The following is a 17767-nucleotide window of genomic DNA, read 5'->3' on the forward strand; positions in this document are numbered from 1 at the left end:
TTAAATAGAAACCTAAATCTCACTGTTTTTTTATTACACTTCATTACTTCACTTTCTTTATTAATTCTCTCTTTGTTACATACACTTTTTCTTACTCAAAACATGAGTTCTAACTCTTCCGTTGCTTCTAACTCTATTGATTCTTTCAATGAAAATGATAGCGTGGATTCTAAGATAACAGTGTCAAAGAATGTTGTTGATGATTACTTAGGAACTTATGGGGGTTATCACTTCTTATGTCACTTGGCTGGAACTGAAAATTATGTTAAAGCTTGCGAGAGTATTGTGGAAGAGGTGAAGAAGGAAGCTTTGGACATTTTTAGTGCTTTCCGAGAGAGTAACGCGAAGGAATGCGTTAGGGTTGGTGAAAAAAGAAAGTGCAATGAAATGACTGTTAAGAGCTCTAGAGATGTTTCCAAGAGGAGGAGAACGGACTCTCGAGCCATCGCGAGTAGCATGTCGAGCAATTGCGATACCGCTCGACGCAGTAAAAAGTGATGAATTTAAGTCTATGTGTGATTTGGTTTCAAGACATGGTTTAGGGTTACCTTCTTTTGAAATGATACTATGAGTTTATCTACATAAGATATTATGTATTTTATATAGTTATGATTAATATATAGAATTTGACAATTTGCTACTGTTGTTTACTATAGCTTAACTTGTTTATTTATGAAGTCTGAATTACATTGGACTTAAGTTGTATATGTTTTTCTCTACTATCTTAAAATTGAGTATGGTCATTCTCTTATGATTTTTTTTTCTATTACATTTGCTTTGGGTTTGGGTCTTTCTACTTTTGAAGAGGAGAAAAAGAATATTGATGAATATTTTTAGTTTAGACTTGAAGCATCATTTGTTTTAATATTAAAATATTTAACCATTTGTTTTTAATGAGTCAGTTTGAAAAAAGTTTCAATTCTGCTTGTTAGATTTTTGTCGTCTTCAATTTTTCCAGAAGGTGTATTTGGAGAGTGAATTACTATTAAGAAATTCAAACAACAATTCTTTGTTTGTTGACAAGTTACTGTCTTGGAAGAATGTGTAACTAAGTGTAGTTTTAATTTAATTTTTGGAAGAGTCACTAACAATTTAATGGTATAAAATTGATTTTGAAATGATTTCAAAATGTTTAGTTTTTTTAAAATAGATTTAATTCTACTTCCATAATCCTTGAAATTATAATTTATAATTTTTTAGTTTAATTATTATTTTTATATTAAAATTTATTATTCAACTTCAATTTTATTTAAAACTATATTTTCACAATCAGTCCACCTTTAACCAAAATCAATTTTATGTAATCAATTATTCAAAATCAATTTTTTTCACTACAAAATCAAATGTATAGTGTTCTTCCTAGTTGAGGATGGTTGTGTTTTCAAGTGTTTGTAACCAAATAAACTTAGGGATCTAACAGCCTACGGGTAACATCCTAAAACTTATATTCATAATTAAAAGGATAAAATTCATATTTTAGAATGCTACTCAAACACAACATACATATTTTCTAAAATTTTCAACACTCGCAGCGGAACTCAAATAAATAATGTACTTCAATTATCTCTTCAACATGGAAATATTTGATCAAAATAACATAATAAAAAATAACTCAAAATAAATAGCACACCATATTCCCAATGTTATAGATTAGAGCATATAAATCAACTAAATATAGATAAGTGATAAAATAAACGAAGAAAAACTGAAAGGCCATTTTCCAACTCACAACAATGCTTACTCCTCTTGAGTATCCGTACAAGACAACATTACACATTCGATCACACATCAACACAATAATTCAAATCACATAGCCTTTATGTATGCAATGTGACACACAACTCGACTCTTATGCACGTGGTACCAATTTGGACACCAGAGATCCCCACTTCTGAATCCATGACTCGTCTTTTTCAACACAATATGATGTAAGTCATACAATAATGCAACAACAATAATTACGGTTCCACTTCTAACCATAATCAACAACGGAATACAACACTCAACAATAGTCCCCACTTCTGAACAACACACCTCAACATAACACCTACAATTATATTTATAGCACACAATTGTATTCACAACACAACAACTCATACACATAATCAGAGTTCAACATATACAATCATGAAAATCAATTCAACTATTACTTCATCATAATAATAATCCACCTTAATTAATCAATTACATCAAATTCCCAAAAACAACAGTCAAACATCGAGTACATGAGAAAACATAATAAAAAATTGGACTAATCACTCAAAACAACCTTTGACAGTCATGACGACCAAGTCGTCATCTAGGTGACGAGAGTCACCCAACCCGTCACCACCCCCCAACTTCATAACCTGTCACCTATGTGACGACCGACAGAAGGATTTCTTCCTGGAGATCATGACGGTCAGCTATCTCAAAAGTATGACGGGAAGTCTGTCACGCTCATGATTCCTGTCACACTGTTGCAGAATGTAATTTCTACATTTTGGCCATGAGAGTTCATTTGAAGCTCCAATTTTGTCCCCTGTTACCCCAATTTGCACATAAAATAATACATGCATATGATACATGGATTAAATCACCACATACTCATTGATTATCATTCAATTTCATCAATTAATCCCAAATTCAAGGTTATACTCATAATTCCCAAGTATTTCAATGGCAACAACCATGTTCGAAATTCATATCAACATATTATACATAATATTCACCATATAACATAGCATAAATTTATACCTTAAGCGTGGAATTAAATTGATGATCACACAATCATCATCAAAACTCATAGAACACAACAATGGTGAGAAAAACCTAGAGGAAGATGAGGATCTCTCTCTCTACCCCTCATGCAATACACCTATATTCAAGTAGTTTTCCCCCATACCTGAGTTCCCAGCAAAAGCTCCAAGCTTGGGTATGGTTTCTCATTCTCTCTCTAACCCTTTTTCTTCTCTTCTCACACTTGTCTATTTTCCCAATTCTACACACTGTTAAGTTTGGCTACTCTCCCTTTATTATTTATTTTGACATAAATTATAATTAATTTCCCTATTCACACTTTTAACACACACCCCCACTTAATCTTTCCTTTATTCTATCCCGTTATTTTTCTAGTAATTCTATTTTCTACTCCAAATCATTATCTTTCTCTTATTTTTATATTTATTTAAACAATATTATGCTATTTTAATTTAATTAATTAATTAAAATCCTAATAATCCCCAATCACCACATAACACATACTATCACCAATTAAATGATTAAAAACATATTAAATCATTTAAATAATTAAATCAAACAATAAAATTAATTAAATAAATTAATCGAATTCAGAGTGTTATAAATCCCGCTCACTTATAGAATTTTTGCCCTCTAAAATTACCTGAACGAAACAACCCCGAATAAGAATCTCTCATCCGACTCTGCAGCTCCCACGTTATGTTTCCTTCAGCAGGTCCTCTCCAAACAACCTTCACCAAGACGGTCTTTTTACCTCTAAAGTGTTTCATTTTCCGATCATCAATTTGCAATGATGATGCCTCTACAGTCAAGTTATCTCTCACTTGCACATCATCCATTTGAGTCACATGAGACGGATCTGGAGCATATTTCTGATGTTGAGACACATGAAACACATGAAACACACTGTGAAGATTCGAAAGTGATGGTGGTAAAACAAATTTGTACCAACATATTAAATTCAAGTTCTCTCCTCTGCTTATCATGGTAACTCTTATGTCGACTCTGCGAAGCTTACATATTCTAATGAATCATCTTGATCTTCTCAGTCGTCTGCTGAAAAATCTTTGGCTCAAGCACAACACTTTAGCCAGGCTCATACCAACACAAAGGTGTCTTACACCTTCTACCATGAAAAGCCTTAAAATGTGTCATTCCAATACGAGAATGGAAATTTTTATTGTAGGTGAACTCAATCAATGTAAAGTAGCTATCTCAATCACCTCATTTCTTAAACACGCAAGCTCTTAGCAAATCTTCCACTGAATGGATGGTCCTCTCAATCTGACTGTCCGTCTGCGGATCATAAGGAGAACTCAACCGCAACTTTGTTACTAAGGCTTCCTAAAAAATCTCCCAGAACCATGAATTGAACATCAAATCTCTATCTGAAACGGATAATTGATCTTTATCGAAATAAAATGAGCCAATTCTCAAACCATCAATGCCCCAAGCAAAATAGCAACGTGGTAGACCGCTTGCTAATAATTTGCAATGACCTGTTTAGCTAGGGGACTTTTTCCCTCATAAATTTTTGTTTTGTGGAGGATTTTTTACACTAGTGAGGGGTTTAATCCCTATCTAAACACATTTTTTCTTGTAGTGATAGTAGACTTGTTCGTCTAGATGAGATGGTGAGTTCTCATAGCTAACGAATATATTATTTGGTTGCCAATTTTAAATCAAAGTTTTCAGAACCTGTGCTGACAACTCACATACGTTTGATTGAGAGTGATGCCGCTAAAATTTATACAATGGATATTTTCAAAGAAGTTAAAGATGAAATTATGAAGGCCGGTGCAATGATTGTTAAGAGTAGATTTTCTCGCGGGTATATGAAGATTTATACATTGAAAAAATATTATCGGGAGAAATATGAAAGATAAGTTTTTTAGGATGGTACAACATTTCAATGTTCGTGTAGGTTATTTTATTCTCGTGGGTTTCCATCTTCTCATATGTTTTATGTCATGAAGGAAGAATATGTTGATCACATTCCTACCAGTTTGGTTTTGTCGCGATGGGCCAAAGATGCCAAAATTTAATATTTGAACATGAATTGTAATGGTTCAGTTGATTCGAATTTGATTGACCAAGCTCGGTTTGGTGCATACTGTTCTACTTTTATTACTTTTTGCAAACAAGCTTAAAAAAATAATTGTGTTTATGGGGAAATAATGGATGACATTCTGAATTTATAGAAAATGTATTGTAGTAATGAAGATCATATTGGGACAACAAAGTCAATCATAGGTGATCCAACGAAAGTGAAACGTAAAGATATTCCAAAGAAAAAATGCCACCTCCTGCTATAGAGATGTTGATCCTCTCCCACCTACTGGTATGCATGCTAATATAGTTCCACCTCCGAAGGGCGAGGCTTTTGGAGTTGGTCTAGTTGATTTGTCCTTACTACATCTGTATCTAGACCATACATCCAGACATGTATGGAATAAAGTGGTAGCATTAGTTGGATTCTTTATTTAGTTTTAGGTTAATTTTAATTTCTAACATTGTTTATTTATGACATTGATTATTAATGACAAATTTCAGGAGCGTGATTCACATAAGTTTCTTAACCACTGGAGGAAGATTGTTGCATCGCCTCAGCCGAATGAGGAATGATTTCAGTCGGTTTTGTCCTTATCTAGCATGAAGGACTTTTGCATGGTCGGTTATAGCATGGTAAACCACGAGATTCTTAATGCATTCGTGGAGAGATGGCACTCGGAGACCTCGCCATTTCATCTCCCGCGTGGTAAGATGTCTATCACAGTCGATGATATCTTATGTTTGCTACATCTTCTAATAAGGGGAAGATTCCTAGATCATGGGAGAATGACCAAAGACGAGGCACTCGAGATGATGGTAGAGTATCTAGGGGTTGATCTAGGGGAGGTGATGGATGAGTTGGATAAGACCAGGGGTGATCGTGCTAGATTTGTATACCTGAAGAAGGTATATGATTATGCTCTTCTGAGTGCACAACAGGATGATGGTGATGATGAGTAGGTGGCGCTCCACAAATCGCATGCATTGAGAGCATAACTTTTTTATTTGGGTGGCACTAAGAATTTTATGTACAAGAGTGCCACCTATATATACTTCGTCAACCTACGTTACTTCATGGATTTCAAGCAAATCCATCAATACAACTGGGGGAAACTTGTCTGGTCTACCTGTATTCGAAGCTGAGAGAGGGCTGTATGTGGAAGACGAAGCAGGTCACAGACAGCGTCACACTAGTAATGATTATTAGTCTTTGAATGTTTCTTTATCACTTTAATTTCATCTTTTCCAAACCATTATTGATGATTCGTGTGTTCCAAACTTTTCATTTCAGGGTTGGATCCACAAGCATTTCCAGTGCATCTTGAAGGAGAAGAGCGATCCAAAACACAGAGGAATTTAAAAATTTATCCTTTAGTGATCCTTAGGAATGGGCATGATGAGTGATAGACGCTTTACATCTTGTGTTGATTGAAACCTTTGATGCAGACCTACGGAGCGATCAAGAACGTTGAATGGTGACAACGCCTCTACTCAGTCCACACGAACTGATTCCTCCATTCTCAGTGCTAGCTGCTACAAATGAAGGCTTTGAGTGAGAGAGAGAGAGAGACAGAAAGAGAAATGAAATTACAACTATACTAATGTGTCGCACCTCGAAAAAAATGGGGATACGACTTCAAAGCGAAGCGCGATCGCACGCTCGCAATGATGGACTGAACAGAGTCGCCACCGAACTTTATTTATTCCTAAAAAGGAAAGGGGAAATATCGATAAAACCCAAGACAAAAGAAAGGATAAGATATGGTCATCGCAACCAATATCAGGGTTCGGGAGTCAATTACGCAAGGGGAAGGTATTAGCACCCCTCACGTCCGTTGTACTCAACAGGAACCATTAGGTTAGTTGTGTGCGTTAGTGTTAGTTGAAATATTAGGCTTTTCGATTTATTAGGTGGGAAAGAAAGAAAGGATGAGAAGAGAATGTTTTTGGATTTTTGACAAAGGACTAAACCTAAGTTTTTTTATTAGTGGGCCTGACAAGATTTACGAATCCTGCTCCTACGTATCTCAAAAGAGAAATCAAGGCTTACGTAGTTCTGGGTAGAAAAATGTTTGTTCGTTGGTCGATTTTAGCGAAAGCTATACTGTATTAATCGACGAAAACATTGTTTTACCCAAAACAGATGAGGAGTGGACGCATACCACACATCGAACGGATTTATAAATCTACATTCGGAAAAGCGTCATTTATCTCTACTCAACAATCGTGGCCGAAACATTGTTTTGTATCACTTAAGACAATATATCTTTCATTTATAAAAAAGGGTTTTTGATTAGTCGCACGGCGGCGAGAAAAGAGTTTGATCGGTTGGATGTATTTTGAGTGATGGCGAGAACTTGGATGAGCGAGATATACATCTCGAATCCTAGCCTCAGGAGTGCATGGTATACACCATGTTCCATTTCCATCTTTATTGAAAAAAGTTAAGATAGGAATTAAGTATTTTGGAATTTGATTGAGAAAGGGTTTGAAGAAACCGCATTGACAATTTTAGACGATGGCGAGAGCTAAGATAGGCGAGGCATACGTCTCGAATCCTAACCTCAGGAGTGCATGGTATACACCATGTTCCATTTCCACCTTTATTGAAAAAGTGTTAAATAAGAATTAGGTATTTTGAGTTTTGTTGTGAAAATGACTTGACCTAGATCAAGTATTGATGGATGTTTGAGAAAGATTTGAATGAGTGTTTGAGAGAAAACAAAGTGGATAAATTTGGATGATGGCGAGATCTAGGATTGGCGAGATATACATCTCGAATCCTAGTCTCAGGAGTGCGTGGTATACACCACGTTCCATTTCCATCTTTATTGAAAAGGTCTTGAATATGAATTAATATTTTTTTGAGTTTTTATGAAAAATGGCTTGACGTTGAATCAAGCGTTTGATGAAAGTTTGAAAGAAACGGAAAAGAAATAGGAGGGAGAAATGAATTGATTTGTTTATTGAGAAAATACTCGACGTTGGATCGAGTCATTATTTTTGTATTTTTGGAAATGGTTGATTTTATTCTTGTGTTAGTATCTAACTAAACAGTCAAACAAATAAATAAATAAACAGTACAAGACTATTACACATCGGGGGAGTGGGGTACATTTTGTCAAATGGGGATTAAAAAATCATGAAATAATTAAATCAGGCCCAAACAACAAATAATGTAATGCATGAGTGTAAGTGCAAGAGAACCGGCTCATTGTAAGAAAGCCCAAGAGTAAGCTATGTGGGGTTGATGGCGATGCTTAAAAAGCAATCGACTTACAAGGGTGTGAAAATGGGCTCGACATTGAATCGAGAAAAATATGATTTTGATAGTTTTAAAATGGTTTTGAATGAATGATGAAACTAAAAGAAAGCAGATCAACCATGAGTATAATAAAACATAAATATAAAATAAAATGCTAAAAGAAAATAAAATGTTAAAAGAAATAAATTGCTATATATGGGTATCGAACCCACTACCCAAAGGGAGGTGAGACCACTTCCCCTCCACTAGGCCACCGATGACTAGTTGTTATTTTAATACTAATTTAAATATATAAACCAAGATAAATTAAAAAAAGAATTAAAATAAAAAAAAAACTAATAAAAAAGAAAATTGTTGGACTACCCTAATTAAACCCAGTCGCTTGGCTGTTGGGTTTTTCAATGGGAATATGAATTGAAAAGGAGGAAATATTTATTAACTATTTAGGAAGTTTAAACAAAAAATTTAATGGTTTATTCTATTTAAAATAAATTAAAAGTAAGAAAAAAAATGGAATAGTAACAGATGCCTCACAAACTCGCCCTCTCCATCTCACGAATCTCTCTTTCTCAAACTTAACCTTACATTTCTCTCTCAAGCACGTTCCCAACTCTCAAACGCCCTCAACGAAACCTCCTCTTCTAGCTTCGTCCTCAATCGCTCTCTCAACTCACAATCTCACTCAATCGCTCAACCTCGCTCACCACCGCTCTTCATCGCTCTCACTCAGTGTCGTTCCCAATCGCCCACATCTCACTCAATCATGTAAGAAACCAATGGCTGAAACAAAAAAAAATTCACCTTCGGCGGTGACAACGGCAGCGATGAAGCTCACAGGTTTGTCTTTGATTTAGTGATTAGGGTTTGTGGTATCTTTTTCGCCGTTTCCTCTCTCTCAAATTTTTTCGTCCCCTTCTCACTGATTCGCTTCTCTCTATTTATATTTGCAGATTAGGGTTTTGATTTGGTACCCAAAGGTTCAATGGAGAAAATTTCTAGAAGTGCTTTTGTGTGCTCAGAATCAATTTTATCCTGTTTGATGCTACAATCCGGAAACGGTACTATGAACTCAAACTTTCTCTTTGAATTTTGTCTCTATTCCATTTTGGGATTTTTATGGATTTTTAACGCTTGCCAATTGCTTTGTGTTTTTTTTTTGTTACTGCAGTAAACAAATGAAAACATGAGGAGCTCAAACACGGCTCTTTTCGCGTGGCCTTGGCTTTGCTTGGATTTGTTGCTGCGGGATATTTCGGCACAATACAACTTTCCAACCTGCATATAGCGAGAAAAGACCACCACTTCTGATAATTCCAATCAATGCATCCCAGTAGTTGCGATAATGAGACCCAATTTGCATCTGCTGCTTTATTCGCTCACTAGGAGTAAAGATGAAAGATGTAGCAATGCTTGCACAACAAAGAAGGATTCATTTCATATCTTCCTACAGCAACTCACTTTTCCCATTCCAAGTCTAAAATCTGTGGGCTCATCTTCGGTTGAAAGCCAACTGCCACCCAACTGCCGATTTGGTTGAAAGCTTACTGTCTCACTTGGTTTCTGATTAGTTAGACGATCCCAGCCCATAATGTGTGGCAATGCAAAACTGCAAGCTGTCTTCATCACAGAAAACTCAGCAGTTGTAACAGGAACACTGAAATTATCTTTGGTATTTGACACGGAGTTGACAACAGTCAGAGAGACAAAGTAGCCGCTGCTATGAGGCTTAATTGATAGGCTCTTCCTTACTTGACCAGCATTACTTGATTTCATTGAGGGGTCATGAAAGAATTCACATGACTCTTGGGGCCCAATGGCTATCATCACCATTGAACCGGCTATTTGAAAATGTCAAAAGGCATCCAGCGCAATCAATGAAGGTCGTTGTTTCTGCGGTTCCTGTCCATCCTGAGAGAACCCTTCCATCAGGTTTTTGTTTTCTCTTCATCAAATTCCTCTCTGTTTTATATTGATATTGCATTTCAATTCCTGCTTGAAAATCCTCTACTATAAGCATTGCACCGCCATTTACAGGAGAAGGAGACTCAGCTGGGACCTTTCAAGATTGGCATCATAAATTGCAAATTTGTTTTGGTTTGGTGTGTTTCTTGCAGGTCACAGGTCGTCATTGGACATGGTTGCTGGTGTGTTGATTGCAGCAAGATTATTAGAACAAACTCTAAGAGACTCCTCCAAAATATTTAGCATCTTGGTCATAGTCAAAATCGTACTCTCACACCAAGCTTCCTAACAACATCATCAACAATGTCTTCCAAAGGCCCCGGTCTCTTCTCCGACATCGGAAAATTATCCAGAGATATCCTTACCAAAGATTACAACTCCGATCAACAGTTCACAATATCCTCCTCCACCAACTCCGGCATCGATTTGCATTCAACGTTATTGAAGAGTAGAGGACTTTCCTCCGGTGATGTTGCTGCTCAAATTAACCACAAAAACAATACTCTTATTTTCAAAGTTGATACCGAATCAAGTGTGTTGACAACATTTACTCTCACAGGTTTTGTGTCTTATGCGAAAGCCGTTGCTTCTATTCAATTACCTGATTACAAATCCGGAAAGATTGAGGTTCAATATCTTCATGATCATGCTGGTTTTACTACTTCTGTTGATTTAAATTGCAACCCTTCTATTGATTTTTTTTTCTGCGACAATTGGTACTCTTGGGATTGCATTTGGCAGGTTGTTATAGCAGAACTTGTTGTGTTTGATGTTGTCTGCTGATGAGGATTGTTGCAGGTTGGGGACGAGGTTCTGAGCATGTTGATGAAGGAGTACCGGCAGCAGGTGCAGGTCGTGGTGTTCTGCTGAGGAAACGCAGAGCAATTCTTCAGCTTGTAGTAGGGCAACGAGTTTTATTGAAGAAATGAAAGGCTTGCTTGTTTAGAGTTAGGTTGGGAGCTTGGAATTAGGTTGTATATGTTGTAGTTGAGGGGATAGAAATGTAATGGAACATTTATGGCATTTTATTTTGTATGGAACGTGATGAATTGACTTTGTATGGCGTTTTGAATTTAAATGGAAGGTTTATTGGATATTGTATGGAAATGGTTCTGTATTGATTTGCATGGAAAGTTATGAATGAAAATGTAGTTGATTGTATGGAATGTTATGAATGAAAGTGTAGTTGACTGTATGGAATGTATAACTATTTGGATGATTATGGTTTAAATTGGTTCCAAATGGATAATGAAAATGGATATGGATTTTGGATATGGAATTTAAAAAATAGAGTTGGGTTATTGGATTGGAAAAAATGGAGTTAATTGTGGGTTCAAGGAATTTGGATATTTGATTATAAAAATGGATATGGATTTTTAGGAATAATCCAAGACTAATCTAAATATCAATTTAAATAATAATAACAAATCAGCAAAAATCAAATAAAAATCAAATTAATCTATAATTCGTTAAAATTACTTTGATATCAACTCTAACATTCATTTGGAAATTAAAATCAATTAGAGTTTGAATAATTAGTAAAATAAACAATTAAGATTAAATTGAAATTTGGAATTAAACTTAATTCAAAATTAAAATCAAATTGAAAATTAAAAAAAGTCAAATAATTAAAATCCATTTTATAATTAAAAAAAACACCATGATCAAGAAGCTAGATAATGACCAATGTCTGTTAATAAAAAAAAATGGATTTGGGAATGAATGTACGCAAATGAATTTTAGGCCAAATGCCAAATAAAAATAAAAAAATTCAGGACCAAAATCGGGGTATGACATAATGCTTCTGCACAAGGGTTCTATTTATAGAACCACTTGTGTGGGCTGCAAGCTAAAAAATCCACTTAAGTGTATGTGGCACATATCTTATGATATGCCAAAATCACTTAAGCGTGTGGTACCTTACCATATTTCGTATTCTACTTAAGTACACCATACCTTACGATGTTCTACAATTCATTTAAGTGCACCGTACCCTACGGTGTTCCTTAGTTACTCTATCTCTCATTAATCCGTCCTTTTGTGTGTGACCCTGTAGGTTTTCGCGACATTAACAATTATATTAAATCACGTATTTAACATTATAAATAGTGAGCGGTATCTAGCAACACATCACTTCTATCCAAGATACAAAAATATCACGTGATTTGACAAATTCGTTTTGATAATACTTATGTGTATAATTACCCTTTGGCCCCTATGTCTATATTGAACACAAGGAATAAATCGTTTCATCCTTGTCCAGTTCAATATTGGGGCCGTAGACATTTATCATGTTATGCAGGATGGGCAAATTCCATCTAGGCCACTCATGTCCCTCAACATGCTTCATGGAGTACCCATAAACTGTCTTTATATTCATCCAGTTACGGACAAAGTTTGATCAACAATAAAGCACTCGACTCTACATCTAGGGTCCATAGTGGTTTCAGGTCGAAGGGTGGCATACACCACTATCACCATGAGAATAACTTATGACACTTTGCATAACATTCTATATGGTATTCTCATAGCGGGTCAATCCAGTATAAATATTACTCCTAATATTCATACATATGTTTAAGACTTGATAACTCCTTATCCATGATCCATGAGATGTGATCACCAGTCTATATACATAACAGTCTTAATGCTTTAATGTTATCCCACTTCACAACAAAGCTCGACTGCGGATACTTTAAGAATAGTGTCCTTATGTTTAATGGGATCTAATGATTAAGTCACACTTGATACATTAAATAGACTATCTATTCTAGGGACTTTATTAAACAAACATAATAAAGAAAAAGCCTTTTATTATTAATAAATAATTCGATACAAGTACCAAAAGTATTGGCCTCTAGGGCTTACACCAACACAACTTTGGTTGGGCGAGTGTACCTGATTATACTGAGGATATATTTTGTGCTACTGCTTTTATCCCGCTTAGAGGGAACCGGGCGACCGAGCCTTACAGAGTATATCTTGACTGTTTGGTTGTTGAGGACGCACTTCAATAGCTATGTTAATCACCATGAGACGCGGTCATTTGACAAGATAGTGTTATACTTTGAATGGTTGGCATGCAGATCACGTCGCATTGTTCCTCATCTTTCCGAACGCGTCATGCGACAGTTCAGATATACTCATACCATTTCCAGACACCCGTTGTCTCTGCTCCTCCTACCTTAACACGTATACAGATAGATGACATGTTTAATGATTATGAGAGTCATCTAGTATCGCAGGTGGCACGAGCTACCATAGCTGAGAGAGAATGAAGCTACGTCAAAGGGTACATCAGATGGTTCTTCAGGGTGTCACATACATAGTACAGGTTGCTCCAGATGACCCACCGAGACCAGCTCATTAAGAATTATTATAGGAGGAGCATACATAACTAGATCATGCTGAGGATGTCTTATATAGGTGTCGTCACATAGTGGAGATTGCGCAAGCAAGCATTGACAGAGGCACGAGGGGCATTGATGTATTAGAGACAAAGCTAGGGGACAAGTGAGATTGATGGCCGAGGAGGAAGAGCTGGCAGAGGAGGCAGAGGACGTAGATGATACGTAGCCAACCATACACAGTAGTGTCTTAGTATATAGTAGTATTATCATGATTTTGACGGTCTTGCTACTTTATTGATCTCGATTGTATGATATTTTGACATTTATTGATATTTTATTTATGTACGAAATTTTTTAACCATCTAGGATTATGTATGTAGATGTTTGTTTTTTGATCGTATGATATGGTTTAAGTCTTCATTTGAAATTCAAATAAATAAAATATAATATGAAAGACTAAGTTTTGAGACATTACGGAAATGTATCTCCGTAATATTCACAGAGATGCATCTTCGATTCAATTCACGTGTATAATGACTTTTGAGGATGTATGTTTTAAATTGTTACAAAGATGTATCTCCGGAACATTTTAAACTTCATTCTGAATTTGGTGTGTCCAAAGATGTATCTCCGAAAACTAAATGTATTTAAATAATTTCACGTGGTGGTTAAAAAATATTAAAGACGTATTAAAAAATCCTAAAATTAATTGACCTCCTAAATTGATAGCTCTGGATTTGATTCCTCATATAAAAAGATCAAATCGAGTTCAATTTAATATTTAATACTATTTAGTTTGAATAACTTTTGAATGATTAAATTACAATCTTAATATTTTTAACTAAATATTTTTTCTTGGCCTATATTCTTTTAATAATAATATAATATTATTGATATCGCTAAAACACTGTTCACACAATACAAAATAAACTTGAGTCAATTTTGTTGTTCTATGAAAGCCATCTTCCTCATATTCGGGACCATTTCAATGATTCGACTTGGATTTAAACGGGTTGATGGTAGACTTGTTCGTCTAAATGAGATGGTGAGTTCTGATAGCTAACAAATATTTTATGATTAATTCAATATCAAACATCAAGCCGGAACTTACAAATACTCATACACTTAAATTAGTGATTATTTAAGGTAGAAATAAATTTTATAGATGTAAAGGGCATGTAAATGAATTTGATGTTTATTTTCCCATATATAGACCGATTTTATGGTATTTGTGGACTTATAACCTTTTATAGCAAGATAGTGGTTTGATGAGACATGTGTTAGTGTTTTTATTGTTTTGTGATCTAAAAGTATTATTCAATTATTCACATTGATTAAGTATTTTTAAGGCATAATTATTCGTTTATATTTGTAGACCCTATAACCTCTTATATTTTGATCTTGATTAAAATTATTTGTGAAAGACACAGTGGATCATATTTTTATTGGATCGTCACAAATATTTTTGTCACGAGGCAGAAAGTAATTATTATTATTCAAAAATGTTTATAAAACAAACTTTAATAAAAAAACAAAGAATTAAAATAAATAAATTAAAATCTTAGAAAAAATGAGCGTAGAAATTTTTAAAAAGTTTGTAATAAGGTTGATATGTAGAAAAGTCCAAATAAAATAGATTATATAAATTTATAAAATATTAAATTTAAGTTAAAAGAATACGAAGAAAAAAATATAACTGAGACGATTATATTATAGTAGTATAGATGAATAAATACATTAATATTGTTGGATTAGATTTGATTCCTCATATGAAAAAACCGAATCCAGTTCAATTTAATATTTAATGCTATTTAGTTTGAATTAACATTTAATAATTAAATTACATTTTAATATTTTTAACTATATATTTGTTGTTGCCTTGTATTCTATTAATAATAATATAATATTATTGATATCGCTAAAGGACTGTTCACACAACACACAAGATAAACATGAGTCAATTTTGATTCCACTTTTTAGGGTAATAACTGTTGTTTGTTTTTCAGTTTTGTTAAGATTCTGTTTCCATTAATATATTGATTTTTTCTTTCAAAATTGAGTTTGTTTTTTCAATTAAAATAAGATCCTACAACCTTAATAGGAAAATCTTTTAATTCTCCATGATTTGTGCGCTGGGTTTTTGACCCGGTTGCTAAAACAATTCCATTTTTCAGGTTTAAATAGAAACCTAAATCTCACTGTTTTTTTATTACACTTCATTACTTCACTTTCTTTATTAATTCTCTCTTTGTTACATACACTTTTTCTTACTCAAAACATGAGTTCTAACTCTTCCGTTGCTTCTAACTCTATTGATTCTTTCAATGAAAATGATAGCGTGGATTCTAAGATAACAGTGTCAAAGAATGTTGTTGATGATTACTTAGGAACTTATGGGGGTTATCACTTCTTATGTCACTTGGCTGGAACTGAAAATTATGTTAAAGCTTGCGAGAGTATTGTGGAAGAGGTGAAGAAGGAAGCTTTGGACATTTTTAGTGCTTTCCGAGAGAGTAACGCGAAGGAATGTGTTAGGGTTGGTGAAAAAAGAAAGTGCAATGAAATGACTGTTAAGAGCTCTAGAGATGTTTCCAAGAGGAGGAGAACGGACTCTCGAGCCATCGCGAGTAGCATGTCGAGCAATTGCGATACCGCTCGACGCAGTAAAAAGTGATGAATTTAAGTCTATGTGTGATTTGGTTTTAAGAAATGGTTTAGGGTTTGAGCTACCTTCTTTTGAAATGATACTATGAGTTTATCTACATAAGATATTATGTATTTTATATAATTATGATTAATATATAGAATTTGACAATTTGCTACTGTTGTTTACTATAGCTTAACTTGTTTATTTATGAAGTCTGAATTACATTGGACTTAAGTTGTATATGTTTTTCTCTACTATCTTAAAATTGAGTATGGTCATTCTCTTATGATTTTTTTTTCTATTACATTTGCTTTGGGTTTGGGTCTTTCTACTTTTGAAGAGGAGAAAAAGAATATTGATGAATATTTTTAGTTTAGACTTGAAGCATCATTTGTTTTAATATTAAAATATTTAACCATTTGTTTTTAATGAGTCAGTTTGAAAAAAGTTTCAATTCTGCTTGTTAGATTTTTGTCGTCTTCAATTTTTCCAGAAGGTGTATTTGGAGAGTGAATTACTATTAAGAAATTCAAACAACAATTCTTTGTTTGTTGACAAGTTACTGTCTTGGAAGAATGTGTAACTAAGTGTAGTTTTAATTTAATTTTTGGAAGAGTCACTAACAATTTAATGGTATAAAATTGATTTTGAAATGATTTCAAAATGTTTAGTTTTTTTAAAATAGATTTAATTCTACTTCCATAATCCTTGAAATTATAATTTATAATTTTTAGTTTAATTATTATTTTTATATTAAAATTTATTATTCAACTTCAATTTTATTTAAAACTATATTTTCACAATCAGTCCACCTTTAACCAAAATCAATTTTATGTAATCAATTATTCAAAATCAATTTTTTTCACTACAAAATCAAATGTATAGTGTTCTTCCTAGTTGAGGATGGTTGTGTTTTCAAGTGTTTGTAACCAAATAAACTTAGGGATCTAACAGCCTTCGGGTAACATCCTAAAACTCGGATTCATAATTAAAAGGATAAAATTCATATTTTAGAATGCTACTCAAACACAACATACATATTTTCTAAAATTTTCAACACTCGCAGCGGAACTCAAATAAATAATGTACTTCAATTATCTCTTCAACATGGAAATATTTGATCAAAATAACATAATAAAAAAATAACTCAAAATAAATAGCACACCATATTCCCAATGTTATAGATTAGAGCATATAAATCAACTAAATATAGATAAGTGATAAAATAAACGAAGAAAAACTGAAAGGCCATTTTCCAACTCACAACAATGCTTACTCCTCTTGAGTATCCGTACAAGACAACATTACACATTCGATCACACATCAACACAATAATTCAAATCACATAGCCTTTATGTATGCAATGTGACACACAACTCGACTCTTATGCTCGTGGTACCAATTTGGACACCAGAGATCCCCACTTCTGAATCCATGACTCGTCTTTTTCAACATAATATGATGTAAGTCATACAATAATGCAACAACAATAATTACGGTTCCACTTCTAACCATAATCAACAACGGAATACAACACTCAACAATAGTCCCCACTTCTGAACAACACACCTCAACATAACACCTACAATTATATTTATAGCACATAATTGTATTCACAACACAACAACTCATACACATAATCAGAGTTCAACATATACAATCATGAAAATCAATTCAACTATTACTTCATCATAATAATAATCCACCTTAATTAATCAATTACATCAAATTCCCAAAAACAACAGTCAAACA

At 34.0% G+C, this 17767-nt stretch overlaps 1 pseudogene; it reads left to right on the forward strand.

The window, feature by feature from the left end:
- The first annotated feature begins 10321 nt into the window (after positions 1 to 10321).
- On the forward strand, positions 10322 to 10769 carry LOC127095428 (mitochondrial outer membrane protein porin 2-like; annotated as a pseudogene).
- Positions 10770 to 17767: the final 6998 nt, after the last annotated feature.

This window comes from Lathyrus oleraceus, chromosome 1 (genome assembly GCF_024323335.1).
Source record: "Lathyrus oleraceus cultivar Zhongwan6 chromosome 1, CAAS_Psat_ZW6_1.0, whole genome shotgun sequence".
NCBI classification, from domain to species: domain Eukaryota; kingdom Viridiplantae; phylum Streptophyta; class Magnoliopsida; order Fabales; family Fabaceae; genus Lathyrus; species Lathyrus oleraceus.